This window comes from Carcharhinus amblyrhynchos, chromosome 10 (genome assembly GCF_965287045.1).
Source record: "Carcharhinus amblyrhynchos chromosome 10, sCarAmb.v2.hapA, whole genome shotgun sequence".
In the NCBI taxonomy this organism is placed as follows: Eukaryota; Metazoa; Chordata; class Chondrichthyes; order Carcharhiniformes; family Carcharhinidae; genus Carcharhinus; species Carcharhinus amblyrhynchos.
Genome location: NC_137333.1, coordinates 43,764,093 through 43,776,848, shown reverse-complemented (window position 1 = coordinate 43,776,848; position 12,756 = coordinate 43,764,093). Strand labels below are relative to the sequence as shown.

The following is a 12,756-nucleotide window of genomic DNA, read 5'->3' as shown; positions in this document are numbered from 1 at the left end:
CTGAAACAGCTGGGGAAGAATGCCTGGGCAGGGACAACACTGAATAGCGGAGTATCTGGGCAGCAGGCATGTTGCAAGGTTTTCTGAGACAGAACACAAGAACATAAGAAATAGGAGCAGGAGTAGGCCATCTAGCCCTTTGAGCCTGCCCCGCCATTCAATAAGATTATGGCTGATCTGAAGTGGATCAGTTCCATTTTCCCGCTTTCTTCCCATAACCCTTAATTCCCCTGTCTATCAGAAACCTATCTACCCGTGACTTAAATATATTCAGTGAGGCAGTTTCTACCACTTCAACGGGCAGAGAATTCCAGAGACTCACCACCCTTTGAGTGAAGAAGTTCCTCCTCAACTCTGATCTAAACTGCCCCCCCCTCCTTATTTTGAGGCTGTGCCCTCTAGTTCTGGTTTCCTTTCTAAGTGGGAAGAATCTCTCTACCTCTACCCTATCTAGCCCCTTCATTATCTTAATGCACAAATTTACAGCTAAATTGGAGCAACTTTTATATTTGTTACTGTTTAGAATATTTTTCAATTTTTTTTCCAGAACCGCCTTTATGTTCGATCCTTCCAGACTGTTGCTACCCGTTAGCTGACCCATTAGGCTGCTATCTTGCTCCAGCAATGCCTTGCAATGTCACATCCACAGCATGACATTGCCCTGAACCTCAGGATTTACTTCAGTGCTTGCTGATCTTTTCTGCAATTGATAATCTGTATTTTACACTGTGTCCCAGTTGATTCTTGGGTTGGTGCAGACAGGCGAATCTCTGTCCACTTTATGGGCTGCCATGGAAGTGTTGGGTGAGCCCACCTCTGTCTGGCTGGGTCATCCTGTGGCCACTAAATTGGTGTCTGGTTGTTCATTGGTTTGAAATGAGTCTTGCACTGCCATCTGAAAAGAAGTTCTTCCTCAAAGAACTGCTGCTAAATCAAATGACTGGGAGCGGTGGCCAATGCTAAGATTGCAGGCAGACCTGTGAGAGAGAGGAATAATGGAGCCTGGATGAAAGGCAGGGGGCCAGATTTTCTTCCCCCTCTATGGTGTGTTATGCAGTGGCAGGAGGCAGTGTGTTACTCCCTGGTGGCAAGAACTTATGGTTCCGCCATTATAAATGGCATTTCCCACTGAATACATCCCAAGCAGCCGGGAAACCTGTGACTAGGGTGCATGGTAAGCAGGACTGTAAGATCCTGCCAGCGTAAACACCAGCAAGATTACAGTAATGCAGAGAGGACGAAGAAAGTTGGGGAAATATCTTGGAGGGCTCCTTATGGACACAGGTTGCCTGTACAGGAGTCACGTCACCTCTGGTACTGCCACAAGGCTTGCCAACTTTTATTAGCTGGCTTGGATACTTGGTTTCAGCCTCTTCTCGTCTCAAGAGCAGGGCCATTCGCCTCCATGCTGAACCACTCACTGCATAAAAAAGATTTTCCTCGTGTTGCCACTGGTCCTTTTGTCATTCACCTTGTATCAACATCCTCTAGTACTTGTGCCTTCTGCAAGCAGGAACACTTTTTCCCTAACTGCTTGATTTAGATAACTCATGGCTTCGAACTTCTCTCTCAAATCTCCTCTCAACATTCCCATTTCTAAGGAGATCAACTGCACAGTTTTCCAATCTATCCAGGTAACTGAAGTTCCTCAACCTTGGAACCATTCTAATAAATCTTTTCTGCACCCTCTCTCAATTCTTCAGAGCTTTCCTGCAGCCTGACGTCAACAAGTAGACACAATACTCCAGTTGAGGCTGTTTTAGAAAAGTTTCTCATAAAGCCATTACTTCTGTACCAGCTATGGAACTCTGTTACACGTCTCCACCTCTCTGACTCATTTCCTCCTTTAAGACAGTCCTTAAAATCTATCCCTTTGACTAAACTTTTAGTCATCTGACCTAATGGACAAAATTTTCCCAGAAACCGCTGTGAAGCTCACAGTCTGTACAGTCATCTCTCCTCACCAGTGTGAACATCACTCTGTGCATTTTCAGACAGTCAGCCTAAAGAAACTGGCAAGGCCAGAAATCCCAAAATTGCCTCACTCCCTTCCTCCCCAAAGCAAAGATCAGAATGCCCCTCCCACCATCACAATGCAAAAACTGGGACACTTCCTCCTTCAAAATGCAAAGATTGGGGCATTTCCCCCTCCCCCCACGATGGAAAGAAAGGAGCACCCCTCACCACAATGCAAAGATTTGAGGAGCACCTCCTTCCCCACAATGCAACGATCAGCTCCCTTCCGACCATGCAAAGATCAATGCCCCCCCCCCGCCTTGCTCACCCTGACTACACTGCAAAGATCATCATTCCCCCCTCACCACCCCGGCCACAATGCAAAGTTCAAAGCAAACCCCCACCTCACAATGCAAAAGTCACCCTCCCAAGCTCCCACAGTACAAAGGTGCACCCCCCCGCCCCCCCGCACAATGCAAAGATTGCCTCCTCCCCACCATGTAAAAATTGGGTCAACGAACCCCCAAAATGTAAAACTCAGGGCGTCAAACCCCCACAACGCAAAGACTGGGTCTGCCCCACCCCAGCCCCACCATGCAAGCTTCGGGGTGGCCCACCCCCCCCAATACCAGGGCACAACCTCCCTCACAGGCATCGCTCCCTCCTCACAGGCATCATCCTTTCCTCATCACTGGCATCGCCCCACCCACTTCACTGGTACCCTTCCCCAACCCTCCTTCACAGGTTCCAGTCCAACCCAACCCCTCACAACCGCCCTAGGACCAGGGCACCGCTGCCCTTCACAGGCACTGGGCCCTCCCCCATCCCAATGCAGGCACCACCATCCCCTTGCAGGCATGTCTCCCACCATTCCCCCCCACCCCCTGCCCATTACGGGATTTGTGCCCATGGCCAGCGTTGCCGCTAAATTGCAGCCAACATCTCCATATATGCCTCGATGTCACTAAAGCGAAATTGGTTTTCATTGGTGGGTTATTCTGTAAATTTGGTTTGATTTGTTTTGTTATGGTTTGGGAATGATAATAAAACTGAAGCGCATCGCAGTTCAATCTGAATGATGCAGCGAAGTGTGTTCGTTGGAACTTTTAAACAAACAAGATTTCACATTTGCTTTTGCTGAGTAACTTTGATGCTGAGGCCATTGTGGTGAGTGAGAATTTGTCTCTCAGTACTTTGGAACAGTTGGCAAAAGATAAAGGGAAGGCTGCAGGTAGCAGAGTTAATGGGGGTCAGTTTCAAATCCAAAGCTAAGCAGATAGAGATGTGTGAAGAATTGATTCAGTATTTGAAGCTGGAGGAATAAAAGGAAGTGTCTGCAAATAGAATGAGCCAACCTTCATCTAGAAAGCAAAATGTTAGAATTCAGAACGGAATGAGAAAAAAAACCAAAGCTCAATATTGAAAGAAAAATGAAAAAAAATTAATTAGAAAGGAAAAGAGAAAGATTAGAGAGGGATAAATTAGAATTGGAAAGAGAAAAGCTCAAAGAGGGGAAAGATGGGAATGACCGAAAGCCAACTCCTTGTAGCTTTGATTTGATAATAAATATTCGCTTGGTACTTACATTTAATGAAGAGGAATTAGAAATGTACTTTGTATGTTTTAAGAAAATTGCCATGAACCTGAATTGGCATTAGTTATATTGGGCTACACTCCGACAGTATTTTCATCAGGAAAGCTTTAGAGGTGTACTTTTATCTTTCAGAATAATACTCTTGCGACTATGACAGAATAAAAACTGCTGATCTTGATGTCTAACAGTTGGTATCAAAGGCCTAGATAGGGATTCAGAAATTTAAAAAGAAAACAGAGCCTGATCCATATAGAATTTACTCGAGATTGAAATAGGCCAGGATTCTCATGGCTGCTGCATTGCTCGAGCAGCACAGCAGGCCATGAGACAGCAGCAGGGGCCTGTAGTGAGGTTTGCGACAGGTGTTACACCAGGCACCGGGCAGTGCCAATGGGGCGGGGCCAGAGAGGGCAGGGTGTACTGGGGGCGGGGAGATTGATGGGGGTGGGGGGAATACCTATTGGGAGAGGGAGGAGGTGATTGGGATAGCCAATGAGGTGGGAGAGGAGCCGGGGAGTCAGTGCTGGCTGGGTGGTGGGAGGCAGGGAGGTCGGAGCTGGTGCGGAATGGGGGGTGGGGGGGGCAGAGATTTGAGCTCGGTGAAGTCCTGTAGGCTAGCAATCAGGTGGTGGGAGGAGGCCCCCTCCTTTGCTCGCAAGGCCAGCAAAGGAGAGCTTGTGAGGTTGGCCAGCGATAAGGAGGCTGGCAATGGGGGCCATTGTGCATGCGCCAATCTCTGATCTCCAGCACTATACTGCCGGCCTCTTGGGTGGGAATAGGCCCCACCCCCTGCTTACCCTGAATTACCCTGAGGCACTCTACAATGCTCAGAGTGTCAGACATCCATTCTGGTAAATACACTAAAAAAAAGTGGGAATTACTCCTGTTTTCCCACACATTGGGCAATTTTTTTGGGAGAATCCCAGCCATGGTGTTTGATGGGTGATATGGATCGATGTAGGTTGTGCAAGACTTTGAGAATCTTAGGGAAATTATTCTGATTGAATAATTTAAACAAATACTATCTCCTTGGAATAAAGCCTCATCAGGAAGAACCTTAAGTTTGTAAAATAAAGGAAACCATTGTTTTGGCAGATGATTATGAATTACCTCACATTATAACAAGCCCTAGTTTAGACACTTGCAGAGAAATTGAATAGATGGGAAGTCTGATAATGAAAAGAAATCTGAGAAAGATGGCAAAGGTAAAGATACTGTTCAGGTTAGTAAAAAAGGAAGTTTGTTGGATAAGTTTGGTTCAAAGGAACTCTTTTGTCATTAAAAAATGAACACATAAAGAGTGAATGTTGGAAATATGAAAAAAGCCCATCGTAGTTCAATGGTGTTCCCTCAGGACAAATTGTCCTGGTAGGTAAAGTTCACAACAAGCAGGTAGTTTCTCTGACATTCCCTGATGCATTGAATCAGGTTGCTGAAAGATATAGAGCCGTGAAGAAGGCCAATAGTGTATTAACGTTTATTAACAGGGGGTTTGAGTTTAAGAGTCGTGGGGTTATGCTGCAACTATATAGGACTTTGGTGAGACCACATTTGGAATATTGTGAGAGTTCTGGTCACCTCGCTATAAGAAGAATGTGGAAGCATTGGAGAGAGTGCAGAGGAGATTTACCAGGATGCTGCCTGGTTTGGAGGGTCGGTCTTATGAGGAAAGGTTGAGGGAGCTGGGGCTTTCATCAACTTTGCCACTCCGCCACCTTTTCCTTTCTGTCTGCCCTTCCTAAACACTGAATAACCATTAATGTCTAGTTCCCATTCTTAGTAAGCTTGGAGCCATGCTTCTGCAATCACAACTATATCATACTCCTTTACATCAATCTACATGACTAATTAATCCATTTTATTTTGAATTCTCTGAGCATACAGGTATAAAACTATAAGGCTAGTCCTTTTAATGTTCCATATCCCATCCCTACCATTTTTTACTGTGTCCTTATCTGATTCTGGCCTTTGATTTCTCTGCCAATCACTTTTCTTATTCTCTTTGAGTGTTATTGTGTGCGCCTGTAGCACATACACAATCACTCTCAATGCTATGGATTGATTACTTGAACCAAGGATTCAATTTTCAATTGACTTTATCTCCATCAATTTCTTGCACAATTTGTTCCCTTCACTTTTACCATTCAGCAGTTATTAATGACATATTATTTCTCACCTTTCTTTAACCTTTGACTTGCTGCTTTCTTCTCCACTCCCTCTCCCCCACTTCCAATTTTTTCCCTTCTCTCCAGGGGAGTGGCACTGGAGCACAGATTGACAGGGCACAGCTGCCATTGCCCAAGCAGTCTCAAATCAAGATAGCGAGCGTTAGCAGTGAGGGAGCATCAAAGCCAAGCCTGGCCCTTGCCCAACCTGATGTTTTCACAGATGATCAAAATAGGATCAAAAGCAGGTACCTTGGCTGACTTTTCCTCTCCTTGTTCTATTGGCTGTCAGGACTTCAAAACACACCTCTCGCTCTGGCTAAAATCAGCTATTGTGCATAGACTAAGAATGGAAACTAGAAGTTTCTCAGTGCGGCTCATTTCTACACAAGAGGTGCATTTTCCCATTGCACTCTTTTTTCTTTTTTAATACACTGTAACATTGTTTTTAAGCTGCTTTATCACAAAGAACAAGGAACAGTACAGCACAGGAATAGGCCCTTCGGTCCACCAAACCTGTGCCAATCACGTCGCCCTACCTAGATCAACCGGCTGTATCCCTCTATACCCTGCCTGTTCAAGTGCCTATTCAGATAAGTCTTAAATATCACTACCTGCCTCAGTCACCTCCCTTGGCCGTGCATTCCAGGCCCCCAACAGTCTCTGTGTAAAAACTTTCCTGTGCATCTCTATTGAATCTTTCCCCCCTTATCTTGAACTTGTGCCCCCTTGTGATTGTCATTTCTGCTAAGCTTCCAACTTTACACCCTATTTATACCTCTCATAATTTTATCAACTTCGATCAGGTCACCCTCAGCCTCCGGCTTTCCAAGGAAAACAATCCAAGTTTATTCAACCTCTCCTCAGTATGTTATCTGGAAGATTTCAAATGTACTGCCCCCTCACAAATTGTCAGGCAATTGCTGATTAAAAGTCTGATTTTAAACTCATGTGATTCATATCTTGAGTCAGGAAGTCATGTCTTGCTAGATGATGTAATCACCAGTATAAAGTTTTCTTCATTTAACTTTCATGTTTTCTATCAGTCTTCTTATTAGACCTTTAAAGGCATGCTTACTGTTAATTATGGGAAAGTAGATAAAGGACAAGATGGAGTGGTTAAGAGAATGAGATTAGGGTCCATTTTGAGGTAATTTCTACATCGTTCTGGCTTCGTTACTCCTTTGATCCTTGCTAAAACTACCTGTTCTTTGCTAACTAATTTGCCACAGCATCATTGAGAAAAGTAACTGTTCGAAAAACAAATAATCCAAAGAATAAATAGCACTAGGCTATTGTAAATTCATGACCTGAGCTATTAACATTAATACTCTCATTAATACATTTTCATCAATATTGATCATCATGCCTGATGTTTAGCAAACAATGAGATAGGACAATCTCGAACTAGAACTCCTGAAACAACTGAGTCCTTGTACTTGGCTGACTTAGTTCTGTACAAGAATCATCAGCTCAAACTCATTCCTGAAGGTATGGCAAAAACCATTGCCATTCCAAAACCTCGAAAAGATCTCACACTGACAGCCAGTCATTGACCTATTTCACTTATTTCTGTGTGCTTTAAGATCTTTGAGGATCAGCCTTGGAGTGTCTATTCCACCTCCACAGTGTCAGTGCCAGAAAAAGAATTACACATCTACAAGAATGGCCAGTGACTAAAGCATGATCCCAACCCAATACACTTGGATGTGTCACTAAATGGAACTCTATCCATGGAAACATCCAAAAGAAAGCTGCAACAAAGGTCAAAACAATCTGATAACTAAATTTGCTGTATCTACGTGGGGTTCTGCTGCTATCACAATACTCTGGTCCTCAGCACTCACCCGATCAGGTTCACAGCAGAGACTGTGCCCCTGTCTGGCAAGGTTATCGCTCAGACATATTGTGGACACGCCATTAAATACTATAATGCATAAAATAACTGGAACACACTGTTCCACATCCCTCCTCAGGCTTCCTGTCCATGAAAACATCATTTCCTGACACATTGCTATTTGAGGTAAACCCACAGGCTGGTTGAAACCAGAGCCTCACTTATCTCTCTGTGATATCTGATTCAATCAACTTATTGACTTCCCTCCATCTCAGCACCTCATATTGAACTTCATTCCTGAGCAAGTTCTATCTGTAAACATCCTTTGCATCAAGGAATGAGAAACACAAGAAGTCACTAACAAGGCCCTAATGACAAACCCCATCTGTTGAATGGCATTACCACGATGACAGATGTCCTTGTTAAATAGGTTCAGGACAGGCCAGATGTTCCTGTGCAGCCGAATGTCATCACTGGAGCTTCAGTACAAATTCCTTCTGCGCTTTCTGAGAGGCACAAACAATGCTACACATTGGAGGAATGTCCTCCAGTCTAAGTGGTGAACTAATCACCTTAAACTCAGGAAGCGAGGAGGCAATCGCTTGTTTGGGGATTTACAATTGCTAAAAAAAAAGTTCTCAATTTATATCCTGCATGTAAAAATAATTGGACATAACTTGTGACATAGGGATTGTTTGGGAATACAATGAATAAATACCAATCACTAACTATGAAAACACAGTGATGGAAGTGGATTGTTAGTGTTGCCTGTGGTAAGCCAAGCTGAGATGTTAAATTTAAATCATGATATAATAGCATATCATGGGTTTACATTTTTATTCGGCTACTTTCGATAACTGTGAAGAGCTTTAAGTACTTTTACACAATGGACTGATTTGATTCAGGCAGTTCAGCAGTGTGCTGATGTTGACCATACTTTGGAATATTCTCCAAGCACATCTACCAACAGCAGAAAAAGGCTCCAATGCAATAAACACATTGCTGTAAGGGTGAACTGCGATCTCAATCTACAGTCAAAATAAATAAAAACCTTGCATCTACTGTTACAGTCAAAGCAATATAGTATCTAGATGCCTGCTTTGACTCAGTGACAGCACTTTCCTCCCCACGTTAAAAGGGAAGGAGTTTAGGCCCTTTTCCACTGACATATGTCCCGATTTTATCTTGAAATGGAAATCAGGTGGACGGAGAGTTAGACGGACAGCAAACCGACATGACCTCAAAACCATGAAACCAAGTTGACTTTAACACCCATCAGCTTTCTCCCTGACACCAGCAGAAGGTAACATTTGGTCAGTGGACAATAACTAAATGTTTGGAAGAAGGAAGCCATCACTTGGGACCAAAAGAATGGTCAAGAGAGTCTCAGAGATGGGGTTTTGTGAAGGCTTTTGTATAGGATGGATATTGGGTAAATGGGGCAAAATGTAGAGCATAAAGAGACCTGAACTCCTGTACCTCTGTCCCCATGTGAAAACCAGAAGAATAATTAAAATTTTATCTATTTGTATCTCCTTCCCAATTGGTTCAACTGGCAGGAAATCTAAAAACCAGGCCAGCAGTTTAAATAGGAGGTGAGCACTGAGAGCATCATCAGAACCTAGTGCACATGCTGAAAGAAGGATTGTGCTAGTTTGTGGCCAGTACTCTTCCCAACTACTCAGACAAACAGGTTAATGTGGAAGTGTAGAAAGGGAACATAATATTGGCAGATAGGTTTCCAGCAGTCAGGGTTAAAATCATCCTCTTTGATTTGGAAGCTAACTGGACTCATCAATGTGGCATTGAGAGACTGAATCGGATGTCAAACTCTGAGCTCTCAAGTGGATGTAAAAGATGAAGGTACAATTTGAAGAACAACTGCAGAGCTTTCATCACGTCCAGGCTAATAGTTATCCTGCTGTGAACATCAGGAGAGCAGATTATCTGGTAATTTGTCTCATTGCTGTTTTGTAGGAACTTGAGGGCTTAATTGGTCGCTGCGCTTCTTTGCATAGAAAGACTGATTATATATCAAAGAATTTTGTTTGCTGGGAACTGCTTTAGGATATCATGTCTTGTGAAGGGATGCTAATTAAATAAGATTTATCTATTTCCTTTTAGTTGTATATACCAAAGTAAGTATATGCCTGAAGTGTAGCTCTGAATGAGTGTGGCAATATTTATATTGAAGTGGTATTTCTGGAGAGGGATTGCATTCACAAGCAATGTTGTAATATAAATGCAACAGAAATTAGAGAATTATTGAAAGATGTAATTATATAGAGCTCAACTTGGGGCTGGTGCTTCTCGGCCTCTTGGCTAAGATCAAGTGTAGTATCGACATGCTGCACTTGGTTGAAGTCATTAGGTTACATTTCAGCTTCATTTGAAGCAATTTTTTAAAGAGGCATCTGGGCCTTTTGGCTAAGATGCAAATTAGATCAAGCCTTGGAGGTGGAACTACACCTATTCCAATCAGCTTGGATCATGTAGGTCAAGCCCAAGACAGGAGGTGAGAGCCCTGTCTTGTCAGCTTGGATCGGGAATGTCCCAACTTGTTGGGACTCTGAATTGGCTTTAATTTGACTTGATTGGATTGGAATAAAGTTTTTAAAAATTATATAGAGTATTGGTGAGGCCACACCTGGCATAATGTGTTCAGTTTTGGTGTCATATGAAGAAAGATTAAATCAGTTAGGATTATATTCTCTGGAGTTTAGAAGAGTGAAAGGGAATCTCTTCGAAACTTATGAACTTCTAAGAGGATTAGACAGGATATATTGAGAAAAAATGTCCCTGATGGGGGGGTTTGGGTGGGGGTGGGGGTGGGGGTGGGGGTGGGGGGTGGGTGTCCAGAATTGGGGGTCATAAATGAAGATAAGGGGTAAATCTTTTAGAACTGAAGTGAGGAGAATTTTTATCACCCGGAGGGTAGTGAATGTGTGGAATTCACTACTACGGAAAGTAGTTGAGGCCAAAGCGTTGTTTTATTTCAAGAAGAAATTAAATATAGCTCTTGGGGTGAAAGGCATCGAGGGATATGGGGGGAAGGGGGGGATCAGAATATTGAATTTGATGATCAGCCGTGATCATAATGAATGGTGGAGTAGGCTCAAAGAGCTGAATGGCCTCCTGCTTCTAGTTTCTGTATTTCTATGAGTTCCTTAATAGAATGTTGCTTTGTCTTCACATTAATTTCTGTTTTCTCCTACTCTTCCAGCTGTGCTCTGCCAAACAGACTAATAAATTATTTAACATTTTCTTTGTTTAAACTGCCATGTCCTTTTAGCAGCTGAGTGCACAAACCTTTAAATCTCACTTCTGAGTCAGGTCATGAATTCAAACCCAATTTGATTGACTTGAACACATAATCCAGCTGCCACTCCTGTTCTGAGCTGAGGGACCACTGTACTAAACTGTGCAAGATGTCCTCAACTAAATGTCAAACTAAGATCCTGCATGTAAAAGGCCTCATATTGCTATCTGAAGAAAAGCAGGTGAATTCTCCAAATATCCTGTTCCCTCAAAATGCATAATTTTCAGGTACATTCTGAGGTCAGAAATGTCACTTCAGAAGTTAATTAAACAGGATGTACATATGTTTCCAGTTACTGAAAAGTGTAAGGCGTTTGCTGTAGGCAAGGAAGTATCAAAATTTGTATATTGTCATGAGCACTATAATCACAGAAAATGGTTCATCTTCAAGGACAAAGAACATTCTGGAAGAATGTATTTTGAAAGGCACAGGGCAGAACTTTCCTAAATTTTGGCTGTGTCACTTTCAGTGCGAAAGCCAATGAAATCCTACTGACCCTGGCAGCACGATCCAGACCACAATTTTTAGGCACTTTGAAGGAAAACATGTCCCCATGTAAAGTGACTGTGTCTGAATGATCTGATTCACCCGCCCAGGGTGATCTGGACACTTTAATCAAAGGGACGCTGCATTTAAACAACTCCACAGCACTTGCTCTCATTCAATCCAGGAGGATGGCAGTGAGGAAGCTAGCTCCAAGGTTTACGGGCATGCTGGAGTGCCCCAACTAGAATATTGGATGTTGTGGAGGAGAGAAGAGAAACAATCTACCCTCGGGCTGGCAGAAGACCCTCCAGCAAGGTCACAGACCCCATCTGGCAGATGGTGCCAGCCCTGATGAGTGCCAGCACCACAGGATGGGGGTGCAATACCATAAAAAGATGATCGACCTACTCCATTCTGCCAGGGTAAGCACTTCAGGTGCCCTCTCTGCACTCTACCTTGCTGTCACCCCTCAGAAAGCCACCTTGACCCCACATGTTGCCACCTAATAGGGCTCCAGTAACCAACATCCCATAAGCTTCTTCAGACCCCCTGGAACTCCTCTCCTCACAATCCCTTCCTGCTCACACACCATGCCCATTCGCCAACTTCACCGACACCTGACCCACCAAGTGGCAAGATCATATAATCTACATTTGTTTCCTTGTGGAATAAGCTTGCTAGCAACCACCATGAGCGAGTGAAAAGGGGCAGTGGGATGCCCAAGCTGAGATTCCTGACTCCATTTAAAGAGAGAGCACTAGAGCATGCAAAGTAGGAGCAAGAGAGGGTCTATGCTGAGAATGAGCTGGGCCTGTGCTGGGAGTGAGCTGGGCCTGTGCTGGGAGTGAGCTGGGCCTGTGCTGAGAGTGAGCTGGGCCTGTGCTGGGAGTGAGTTGGGCCTGTGCTGGGAGTGAGCTGGGCCTGTGCTGGGAGTGAGCTGGGCCTGTGCTGGGAGTGAGCTGGGCCTGTGCTGAGAGTGAGCTGGGCCTGTGCTGGGAGTGAGTTGGGCCTGTGCTGGGAGTGAGCTGGGCCTGTGCTGGGAATGAGCTGGGCCTGTGCTGGGAGTGAAAGCCTATGTAGATCAAGGGCCATGGGTGAAATTGAATGGGACCTGGTGTGGGAAGAGGATACAGTTGGCAGAGTTTACAGAAGTAAGCTTCAATCTGGTACAGTGCCAATTCTCAACCCCAACTCCAATCAACCCTCCTCCCCCATCATCACCACCCCCCAACCATCCCCCATATATCATCACTTCAGACTTCAGATGAGTATTCTTCCTTCTTATCAAATACAAGTGTATATCCCATAGACCTTTCCCCATGGATAACTGGCATAGTTTATCCTGGCTAATAGGAAGCAAGCCAGGATCCCACGCCTGTTAAAATCTCATCCAAATCAT

At 44.1% G+C, this 12,756-nt stretch overlaps 1 protein-coding gene and 1 non-coding gene across 2 annotated transcripts in view; one reads left to right on the top strand and one right to left on the bottom strand.

Annotated features, from left to right (window-relative positions):
- Positions 1 to 12,756, bottom strand: part of LOC145348898 (short transient receptor potential channel 6-like) — a 132,594-nt gene that overhangs the window by 114,535 nt on the left and 5,303 nt on the right. The window lies entirely within an intron of this gene.
- LOC145349617 (U2 spliceosomal RNA) lies at positions 9,855 to 10,046 on the top strand. Its single transcript, XR_013888124.1, has one exon. It is a non-coding gene; the product is annotated as a U2 spliceosomal RNA (small nuclear RNA).